The sequence below is a fragment of the Amphimedon queenslandica genome, unplaced genomic scaffold (assembly GCF_000090795.2).
Source record: "Amphimedon queenslandica unplaced genomic scaffold, v1.1 AMPQUscaffold_13301, whole genome shotgun sequence".
In the NCBI taxonomy this organism is placed as follows: Eukaryota; Metazoa; Porifera; class Demospongiae; order Haplosclerida; family Niphatidae; genus Amphimedon; species Amphimedon queenslandica.
The window spans coordinates 121,490-133,748 of NW_003546463.1; the positions used below are offsets into that span (position 1 = coordinate 121,490).

At 33.5% G+C, this 12,259-nt stretch overlaps 2 long non-coding RNA genes across 2 annotated transcripts; both read left to right on the top strand.

The window, feature by feature from the left end:
* The first annotated feature begins 1,852 nt into the window (after positions 1-1,852).
* LOC109583517 (uncharacterized) lies at positions 1,853-3,204 on the top strand. Its single transcript, XR_002185560.1, has 3 exons — positions 1,853-1,989; positions 2,045-2,152; positions 3,143-3,204. It is a non-coding gene; the product is annotated as an uncharacterized LOC109583517 (long non-coding RNA).
* Positions 3,205-4,352: 1,148 nt separating this feature from the next.
* LOC109583514 (uncharacterized) lies at positions 4,353-5,090 on the top strand. Its single transcript, XR_002185557.1, has 3 exons — positions 4,353-4,600; positions 4,732-4,902; positions 4,951-5,090. It is a non-coding gene; the product is annotated as an uncharacterized LOC109583514 (long non-coding RNA).
* The last annotated feature ends 7,169 nt before the right edge of the window (positions 5,091-12,259 follow it).

A 12,259-nucleotide genomic window follows, 5' to 3' on the forward strand; every position in this document is an offset into this window, starting at 1 on the left:
CTGAACATGAGGCATGCATCATGCAGCTCTTGTTACAAGCACGTGTAAGAAATGCCTTAATGTTTGACACATGTGCCTGGTATTATTTACAACTAAGTACACCTAATAGTACATAATAGTAAGCTACCCAAAATATTGGTATTAGATATTGTGGCTCTCGTGACACATGTTTGCCCCAGGCCCATACTATTATTTACAACTTCTAGTGCATCACGATAGACTGCTAACCTAGCACAATGCCCCATTGTACTTTTCTTTGTCACTTTCTTCCCCATTCATTAAATCAAGTAATGTAAAATTTCATTTATTAAAGTTTATTATATGTATGACAACAAGAACCATCAAAAATAGCTCTAACAAAAAATTCTATGTTACTTCTTTGTTGCTTGTTGCATCCAAGATCAATGCATTTTACAGAGATGGCAATCTTTGTACATCCTCCTTGATTATTCACACCAAATCCATTGGTCCAGGGTTTTAAAAGTAGGGTACAAGTACCTATATCATACTTTGGCTCGTAACAGTTTTTTGGTGGCCACCACCAGTAGCAGTATAGGCCTTTGTCATCATACTCTGGTCCACAGAAATAGCTGCAATATCCCCAGCAAATAGTGGCAACTCCCTTGTAGTTTTCTTCACATTTAGGATAGCACAGATCAGCATCATTTTCTTCATCTTCATCGCATCCATTCCGAGCATGTGTTTGTTGCTGTGCCGGTGTAATGGGAAATCTGCACTAGCAGGAAGTGAACATTTCTTATAGCATAATCCAAGATAGTTTTCCTCATCATCAGCACAACCAATAGTTACTGGACCAACCTTTATTCCACATGCTTTGTGAACTAGAAAAAAAATTAATTTAGAATATGCAGTGTATACACTTGTATGAATCTTGATTACTATCAACAAAGCCAAGCTTGACTATAGTAAGTAGTAAACACAAATTTCAGTTCAACTTTAGTTAATGTCATCCAAAATCCCTTTACGAAGATGAAGACTGATCCTTAATTCAACAGAAATAGAAAGCATAGATACTTTTAAATTTATCAGAAACAAGTGCTGTGCCTTGTGGTAGTGACATTGCTTTGATCGTGTTCATAACTTCATTTCTGTTTCCAAAAGACACATCAATATAGCTTTACCTGCAATGATCATCTGATATGACCATGATTTGAATGTATATTGTACTTCCCATTGTTATACGTCCATGCTATCCATAAGTTCATTTGTGAGATTAAAGAACAATCCTGACCTCTTTGATAAGCAATGAACCAATGTGTAGGAAAACTAAAGCAATGATATCGAGTAAAAAAGTGATAGAGTTAATTGCATCTAGTCCTCTCAGATATCCACCACAATTCCTTAACATTAGCCTCTGGAGAGTGAGATTTTGAGTATTAATGAAAGAGATTCCACTGTTAGGTTGTGTGTTGGAGCCATTACAGTAAATGATAGCTGGTAGTGATGAATCACTAGTGAGTGTCAGTAAGTAGGTCATATTGATCAGACAGAGTGATCTATTATTATTCTATTATTATTATTAGACTCTATTATTATTATTATTATTAGAAAAAACTTTGCATCACTAGATCTAATTTTTAAAATTACCATTTGAACCATATCTATGAGCACAGGTGTCTATTAAGCACAGGTGTTTATTTAGACTGGACTTCTAATCAGGCATACCAATTTTTGGACAGGGTGCTAGCTGACACAAGGTCTGTATCATCAATATTTCATCTATCTAATCTAGATCTATGTATAAGTTGCTCCACCTACTTAGATCTATTTTACATTTCTATTTTTAGCTCCCATTGTTTATTTATTGTGTGTTATATTTGTAGGCTAATCAAGCTCATTAGTCCTAATCTTAATTATTTCATTATTGCTGGCACTTCAATGGTCTTTCTCTCAATATTTTTACAAATATTTCCATTTGATACCAGCGATGAAGAAAGATTTAAAAAAACTTGACTCTTACTCTGCTATGTGAGACTATACCACAATGAAGATTTATTTTATTTATTTTTATATATTTATTTAGATTTCATTGTACCTTGATTTCATTGGATACACAATTGCTTTTGGAACCATCCTGTCTAAAATGTGGAGGATATATTACATATTTCATAATCCTTCGCCAAATAAAAAGGTATGAAAATTGTGGTTGCAAAAGGGCTGCAGTCATTTGGGTGAAGAGCATCTATTCAATTGACCATAGGCAAGGGAATGATGTGGGGACTTTATTGTTTACTTTCAGTTCAGCAATGATTGTTTTTCTAATTTCATGCTTTATGCTTAATGATAGTCAACTAAACTAATATACTGCCTTTAGGAAACATTCTGTTTGGGAAAATAATGTTCTTATACAATGTAGAAAGTTTAAGTCAATGTAGGGTATCCCACAGGACTTTGGCTGTTTGGTATAGTGCTTATGCAGCTTCTTTTCTGAATCAGTGGATTGTCAAAGTACTATAAACACACTGTGTTTGGCCAGATTTTGACAAAATGGCTATTAAAAAATTTTTCATTAATATAATTTTTCTGATGCATATATATGTACATATTTTGTGTAGAAGGTTTGAGCAATTTTCAATCAAATTTTGAATTTTTATGAATTTTTAAAGTTGCTCAAAAATTGGGCCCAAGTACACATGCAAATTTTTCCAGAAATGAAGTAATGAAAGGCAAAAAATTCTTTATTTATATTGTTTTTCCTGATGCATATACAAGTACTTAAGTTGTGTATAAGACATGTAGTTAAGTGGAGCGGATTCCAATGAAATTTGGATTTAAATTTTTTTTAAGTTTTTCAAAAATTGAATCAAAGACCATGTACTGTATAGTACATAGTATTTGGCCAAATTTTTTCAGAAATGAAAAATAAAGATTTTTTTGTTTTTATAATTTTTATGCATATAGATCTACATGTACATCCACTTAAGTTGCATAGAAAGTTCAAGCAGATTCCAATTAAATTTGGATTTTTTAATGAATTTTTAAAGTTGCTTCAAATGCAATATGTATTGTATTGTAGTGCCTGTCAGCTCAAGAAGCATGCTGTTTAGCATATTGTATACTATTATAATGAATATTATCACCCAACACATTTTAATTTAAAGTCATATTTGTTCACATCCAGATACTCACTGATTGGCATTTGATTGGTCTAATTCTATTAATAACTGCTGGCATGGTTGCTATATTGATAATTGGACTCGCCACGCTTGCGTAGGCGGGTACTAAGCAGTTGGGTTGTCATTCTGTCATTCTGTCACGAAAATTCCTGTTAATTCCTAGTTAATATCTTTTTTACTGAACTCTCCTGAGTTATAATTCTTTTTAAGCTTTGAGAAAAAGATAATTTATTTAGCTCCGTTGTATTTTCATAGCAATCCGTGGTGGCAAAAGCCGAATATTTTCAAGAATAGACCACTTTTCCTAGCCAAATCTTCGTGTTTCACTCTATTTGGTCAAGATTAGCATTGATAGGTAGAGAAAAGTACCTAGATTAAAAAATATGTGGGAATTTTCTTATCTCTTTTTTGTTTGCGAGCTACAGTTGCTCAAAGTTTGTGATTTAGCCTCTTCGAAAAATTTTCAGGCAGCACTGGGGAAAGCAGGAGCAACCAAACTATCTCAGTCTCTTTTAAATATCTAGGCAAATTTTTTGTGCTTACTCTTTCTTTGAATAGAGCTTCAGATGCTAAAATAAATTCCAGCTTTTCTTCTTTCTCCTACCCACGTGCCATGTTTATCTGCACTGCACTGCTAGGTGCTGACCACACCTAAAATTTATTTTATGGATCAGTGCAGTAATTGCATTGTTGCACTTTGTCAAAATCTATTATCCTTTTTTCAAATATCAAGTTGCTTATAATATGTATAATATCATGATGGGGGCAGTACAAGTAACACATTATCTCTCAGGTGAATCTCAGCAGGCGAGTCCACGCACCATGGTGCTTCATTGGATCTGTCATATCTCAAACAAGATTGAAGCTCTCACTGGAATCTGACAGAAAAAACTCAAACAAGTTTGATGTGAGTACTTGTATCATGATTAAGAATCTTTTACTTTAAAATGTTATTTATGACTTAGTTTTTGTTTATTATACATATGACTGTCTCTTAATTGATTATTACGATAATCTCTATTTCTAGGAAAGAGGAGTTCCACTAGATTATTATGTGTATCATTGCTTCACTACTGCATCTTTTGTGTGGCTCACTTTTTTACATTAGTAACGTTGTAGCGTTACTAAGTAGGCTTCACCCCTAAACAAAATGGCTGCCATGACTTTTGCAGCCTTGCTATACCGGGAAAACGAGCTCCTATGCTTACCAGACTTCTTATTTATCTTGGAATGCTTCAAATAATAGCTCTCATTCTTGCCATACAAACATGCAAAGTTCGTATTAAAATACTTGCTGACTCAAAGAGGTTGCAACTATCATTTACATAACTAGCATTGTACTGGTAGAGCTGGTGGTTGTATCATTCGCTCTGTCTAGTTTTTATAATATTCATGAGGCACTTTATGATGCTGGCCTGCTGATTGTGGCTATTGCAATTTTACTAGTCATATTTGCATCAAAGGTGAGCTGGTAATTGTACATGTATGACTGATAAGTATATTAATAGCTTTTAAGGGTGCAATTGTTGTTGTTGTTTCAAGTAACAAGACATAAATTTTTATCATTCATATGTATTGTTTATATTTATCATAGATGTATCGTTTATATAAAGATCCCAAGGGAGAGAGTTGTGAGACCTCACAGACAATGTCTTCAATTGAGTTTGGAAGAAGTGGAGCATTAACAGTAGTCAGTGATAAAGAGAGAATTGATCAGTTGCAGAATAAAGTCCTGGAGCTACAGTCACAGCTAGAAGGAAAAAGGGTATTGATAATACATTGTAACTTTATTTGAATAAGAAATGTTTTTTAGGTTTTAAATGCAGAAAACGGAGACAGGAAAGGACCTGTCACTTTCATAGAGACTTCCATGGTGGCTTCATTTACTGAAACAAATGATTGAAATGTATTTTGTTGTCGTGGTGTGTTTTGTACCGTTTTTATTCAAACAAAGTTATTTTAAAGTGCATTACATTATCATCATTAATCATGGCTTTAGAAAATTGTCACACTAAAGTATCACACAATAATATGATAGTTAATGGATGCAGCTTCATCAAGTTTGATGCCTTTAATAGTTAAGTTCATGCGTGATACGTCAACCCTTGTTTAAGCAAAGCAACCTCACTATAGTAGAAAGACAAATCAATTAGTCAAAGGTCACTGCTTTTGAAAATGAGGCCAAGTTTATTTAATGCATTGCTGCTCATCCAACGTCGCTTTAAATGTTGTTAATTTCGAACATGAAACTGATAGCATAGACACTTTAAAATTATTTAACAAATGTATGGCTGAGCAGTAAAGCATATAACTGATAAGCAATGCATTCATACTGTTGATATTTAAGCAAAAAAGTACCAACAGTATAGCCATATAGTTTTGTGACAAAAAATGTTTCTTTTTATGATTTATATTTTTTTGGCTGTCATCTGTGAGTCGTCTTTTACTCAGCATATTGTGAATGTCACAAAGGAGAAACAATTGGAACAGATTTTATGCCACAATAGCAGTTCATTGGATGGAGACACTCACTTAGTGTTGTCTACTGACATTACTCATATCATTGATGATGTATCATTCTGTATAATCAATACTACCTACTCACTGACTCTTACCAGTGATTCATCACTACAACAAGCTGTCATTAACTGCAGTAATAATGGCTCCACTCAACCCACTACTGGATTTGCTTTCATTAACATACACAACTTAACTCTACACAGGTTAGTATGGAGTGGTTGTGGTGGGTTTTTAAGTAGCAGCTCCTTGATCATTCAAATCATTAATTCTTTTGAGTCTGTTTATTTTACTCAAAATCAATCAGCAGTTTTGCTTATTTTTGGCATAGATGCACTACTGATTCAAAGAGTAAACATTACCTTTTATTACGGTTTTTCTATACTAGCTATTAATCCATTGAATGCATTAATGAATGTATTAGGAATAGAATCTAACTCATCTATGATTGCTTTTAGTTGGCATAAAAATAGTTTTGGCAGTGGGATCTTGTTACTCTTCACTGATCATGAAAATGAGTCTTCTAAAGCTCACAGTGTTACTGTCAAGAATACACTAATAGATGGTAATTCGGAACAAGTAACTGTTGTAGAGTGTCTCACTGATTTACAATATGTGTCTGGTAAGTTTCCTGTTGTTAATGCAGCTGGTCTAACAGTGCTCTATTCCCAAAAGAATTTTTTTTCAAATGTTACTGTTAGTAACACAACCCTTGGTGGAAACATTGGATCAATTTCTGGAGCAATCCTGATATTGCACTACAAAACAAACAAGGGAAAAACAATGGTACATGGTTGTAAGCTTGGCTATAACAATGACATCATCAATAAAGAAAGGTGTGAAAAGTATGGAGCAAGCCTTGCATTGATAATGATGGCAGTACCAAACACTAGCCTTCCTTTAATTATTGACAGTTGTTGTTTTGTAAATATTAGACTATCAGTGTTGAAGACCAGCTATAATGCTGTATACATTGGAGTATTTCAGCCTAAATTTAACTCAAATATTACTGTCATTGTTAAAAATAGTACATTTGTTCGCAACAGCATTTCGAGTTTAGCAACAGGATCATGTATGTATGCTAGCACATATTATTTTGATGACAACAATCAGTACAAAGTATTAAACATTGTACTGAAGAAAATCATGGCATACAATAACACAATTGCCAGTGTCAAAATTTCTAGTTATAAAGATGCACTGTTCTTAATTTATAATGCTGCAACACTTAGATTAGGTGGAATTAGTAACTTTTCTAACAACTATGGCTCAGTATTTAAAGTGATCAACACTAAGATTGAGCTCAGTGGTAATCTTACATTTTTAAGGAATAAAGCAGAAAGTGGAGCAGCATTCAATCTTAATGGCAACACTCATATTTATCCTGAAGTTCCTGGTAATGGATATAATGTTACTTTCATTGACAATGTTGCTGTGACTAAAGGAGGAGCTATATATGCTAATGATGACACTTCCAACTTATGCATTTTCCAGATGCTTAGCAATAAAACTAAGATGACATTTATTAATAACACTGCTGGAATATCAGGTAGCTCTATATACAGTAACAATATGTTCCATTGTTATGCATCAGGATTTGGATCACTTCAAACAACAAAGCAAATGTTGTCACTCTATTTTATAAGCTTTAATTTTATTTCTTCTTCCCAACTTCATAATATCTCAACACCCTCTTTCACATTGGGGCTATGTAGAGCCAAAGAGTTTCATTTAAGTCAAATGAACGGTAGCAAATCATTATACATCTATTCTAAACCAGTGTATCCAGGTCAAACACTGATGCTACCACTTCATGCAAAGGATCTATACAGGCATAACTTGACCATGGACTATGCCATTATAAATTTTGCAATAGGACTACCAATTGATGCACCAAATAGTATAGTTCCTGCATGGTCAGTATCAGCATATGATACCACACATGCTCTATCAAACAGGCATCAATGTAATATTGTCAACATTACACTGCTCAAGCTTCATAACAATTCCAATCGTAGAGATGACCTTCTGGTTATATCGTCATTTTTTACTAAATCATCTGTAGGAGTTAAACTTGATGAATTATCTGATTGTCCTATTGGATTTACTCTTGATCTCACACTAGGAAAGTGTGTATGCTTACATTTTCTAATTAAAGTTGGTATTAAACCAAATGACTGCTTGATATTTCATTCAGTTTTTAGTATTTTAAGACCACCTTTCACATGGATTGGACCTATGACTTACAACAAAAGGACAGTGATTGGAGCAGCAGAATCATGTTTTATATTTTGTAGTTTTGATAATAGTAATAGATCTAGTTCTGACTCAGTATTTATTGTGAACAGTACTACAGTAACTGTGGCTGATGATCATAAGTATCCTCAAAAAACTCATCCACTCTGTCTTGCAAATAGAGAAGGACCTCTATGTTCACAGTGCTCTCCTGGTTATAGTGTAGTGTTTGGATCAAGTGAATGTAAGAAATGCAGTAATTGGTGGTTGTTAATGATAATAGTGCATGCAATAAGTGGTCCTGTATTGATATACTTATTATATGTACTGAGGTTAACATTAACTACTGGTACACTCAATGGCATCATCTTTTGTGCACAATTGTTTGAAGTGATTGACCTGCCACCATCACCTTACAATATAGCTAGCACACTGGTAAAAGGTATCCTTCTATTTAAACCCAACTTTTCTTTATGCTTCTACAATGGAATGACTGAAATTAAGAAATCATTTTTTGGTATACTATATCCAATTTACCTTATAATCATTCTACTATTTCTTATTGTACTGAGTCGTTTTTCAGTTCGACTATCAAACAGAATATCAGGTTCATCAATACAGGTATTAGTCACTGTAATTCACCTCTCATTCTCAACACTATTCCTATCAATAATCGATGTATTTGCATCAATCAATGTATACACCAATACAAGTGAGGCTCAAAGTGTTTGGTTCAGAGATTCTACAAAAGAGTATGGTAAAGGGAGTCATCTAGTACTAATGATCATTACATCACTGGTAGTTGGTCCTATATTAGGTGTATACATGACTGTATTATTAGCTGGTAGGCCACTAATGAGGATCAGTTATAGGATCAGAGAATATATACGTCCTGTATATGAAGCTATACATGCTCCTTACAAAAGAAATAAAGAGATCTTTTTTGTTTCTCGTCTCACTTTAGTAATTTTCATTTACATTCTTTATTCTTATTTTAGAGGTCATAACATATATGTATTTATTGCTATTGTTTCACCAATACTGGCCACTTACACTGCACTTGAAGGATTGGCCCGACCATTTAAAAAGATGTCGCTAAATATCTTCAATTTTATTCTGATTTCATTTTTATCTGTTTTATATGGAACTGATTGGTATCTTACTAAAAATGACCAGAGTTTTCTGTTTCTAATTATTACTGATATCATTTACAGTATAATGACACTTTTCCTTGCAGGTGTTATTATTCTACATTTCCTATGGGTAACTGGTTTATTGGATAAACTGAAGATTAAGTGTCAAGGCTATTGGTATCGTTTGTCAATGGAACGAAAATATGAGGAAAGATCTCATAGGTCTGATAATTTGAGTGGATCATTTTTTGAACCTTATGATAGAGTGAGAGAACCATTAATCTCACCCTCTTAGTTTCTATACTGGCTTCTGGTGTAAATAGCAGTATTTTACAGGATAGTGTAGTTGAGAATCTATTTGTGCTAATTTAATTTTTTAGTTTGCTTTTGTATTATAGAATACTTTAATAATTATTATTACTGTTTACTGTTTGAATGAAGTCAAATTTTGTCTGTAATAAATCATTGTGCACATAATTGGCAAGCTAGGGAGGTTGAAGGCTTGAATTAAGCTCTCAGAATCTAAGGAAAAAATTTTATTTATATTAAGATCTAGATCTATATAGATCTAGCTACCATGTGATGTCCATAGCGCAATACATTTCATAGCTAGTATTAGGATTAGTTAATTCTGCAATTTCAAAAAGTTGTCTAAATTTCATAAGTAATTCTTGACTGCTTGGTTTCCAAATTGGTGTCTCACAGAAATGAAGTAACTAAACAATAGATCAACTGTCCCCCTTTACTATCTTTTGTATTATAAATCACACTCTGAATCTGAGGAAAGAGCGAAGTGAGTTGCTAAAGATAATTGGACTGAGCAAGTGAGCCCTATATTAGCTGCATGTATTGTATAGTGTCTATATTACTTAAGCAAAATTGCTCGTTGAAAATTTTGGGTTTTAAGGATAGAACTCACTTAACAAATTCCTGTTGTAACGTACAACTATTATTTCCAGAAAATCAATGAAGCTTCAAAATTAATGCATTTTTTGTAACTAATTGCACGTGTTCAGTGATTGCAATGATGTCTCTGATCTTGTTTATGTAGATATCTAAGCAGAAGTATATAGATTTACATTGAGGCAAAAAGGAAAGAATCATGTAATTAACAGCATCCAGTGTTATTCAATGTATTGGCCCTGCTGCAGGCTACAGGATCAATCTTAAAATGTTGATGTTTGTCTGGGTAGTATTGAAAGTGAAATTAATGTTTCCAGTGGTGCTTGATAGTCAACAAGTGCCTAAAGTTTAATAAAATACAATGTTAATTTCACTTTCAAAATTATTCACAGTTGTATAACTTTGCCAGCAGATATTAGCAATTGCAAATCATGTCATCTAGATGTACATCTAAATCTAAATGTATACAGTTGAAGAGTCTTTGATTTTGGTATCAGCATCAAGATGTTTCTCTTTTCCCTTATTTTTGTTGTCACCTTTGGGACTTCTTTTGCTCATTTTGTTAATGTCACGGAGGAGAATGAACTAGAACAGATTTTATGCCACAATAGCAGTTCATTGGATGAAGACACTCACTTAGTGTTGTCTACTGACATTACTCATATCATTGATAATGTATCATTCTGTATAATCAATACTACCTACTCACTGACTCTTACCAGTGATTCATCACTACAACAAGCTGTCATTAACTGCAGTACTAATGGTTCCACTCAACCCACTACTGGATTGGCTTTTATTAACATACACAACTTGACTCTAGACAGGTTAGTATGGAGTGGTTGTGGTGGGTATCTAAGTGGCAGTTCATTGATCATCCAAATCATTAATTCTTCTGGGTCCGTTTATTTTACTCAAAATCAATCAGCAGTTTTACTTTTCATTGGCATTGATGTACTACTGATTCAAAGTGTAAACATTACATCTTATCATGGCTTTTCTATACTAGCTATTAATCCATTGAATGCATTGCTGGACGCATCAAATATAGGGCCATCCTCCTTTATGGTTACGACTGCTCATAAAACTAGTTTTGGTAGCGGGATCTTATTGCTCTTTACTGATACCCTCGAAAATGAGTCTCCTGGAACTCATAATGTTACTGTCAATAACACAGTAATAAATGGTAATTTAGAACACATAAAAGTTGTAGAGTGTCTCACTGATTTACAGTATGTGTCTGATAAGTTTCCAGTTGTTAATGCAGCTGGTCTAACAGTGCTCTACACTCAAAAGAAATTCTTGTCAAATGTTACTATTACTTACACACACTTCAGTGGAAATTTTGGTTCAATTTCTGGAGCAATACTCATACTGCACTACAAAACAGACAAAGGCAAAACAACACTATATGACTGTAAGCTTGGCCATAACAATCACATTATCAATGAAGAAAGGTGTGAAAAGTATGGAGCGAGTCTTGCATTGATAATGATGGCAGTACCAAACACTACTAGCCTTTTAATTGACAGATGTCAATTTAAAAATGAGAGACTATCAGTATTGAAGAGTGGATATAATGCTGTATACATTGGAGTATTTGAGCCTAAATATAACTCCAGTATTACTGTGATTGTTAATGATGTTACATTTGCTAGCAACAGAATTTCAAGCTTAACAACAGGGGCCTGTATACATGCTAAAACTTACTATTCACATAAGTATAACAATCAGTACAGAGCATTGAAAATTGTACTTATTAATATCATTGCATACAATAACATGTTAACAGATGTTAAAATTACTAACTCTAGAAATGCAGTGTTCTCAATTCAAAATCTTGCAAGACTTAGAATTGGTGGGGTCAGTGATTTTCATGATAACTATGGCTCAGTATTTAAAGTGATTGACACTGAGATTGAGCTCAGTGGTAATCTTACATTTTCAAGGAATAAAGCAGAGAGTGGAGCAGCATTCAATCTTAATGGCAACACTCATATTTATCCTGCAGTTCCTGGTAATGGATATAATGTTACTTTCATTGACAATGTTGCTGTGACTAAAGGAGGAGCTATATATGCTAATGATGAAAAATCTGACTTATGCATTTTCCAGATGCTTAGCAATAAAACTAAAATGACATTTATAAATAACACTGCTGGTAAATCAGGTAGCTCTATATACAGTGACAATATGTTCCGATGTTTCAGGTACAATGAATTAGGATCTGGACAACTTCAAAAAACCAAACAGTCACTGTCACTCTATAACTTAACATTTACTTTTGTTTCATCATCGTATCTTAATAGTATCTCAACACCCTCTTTCACACTG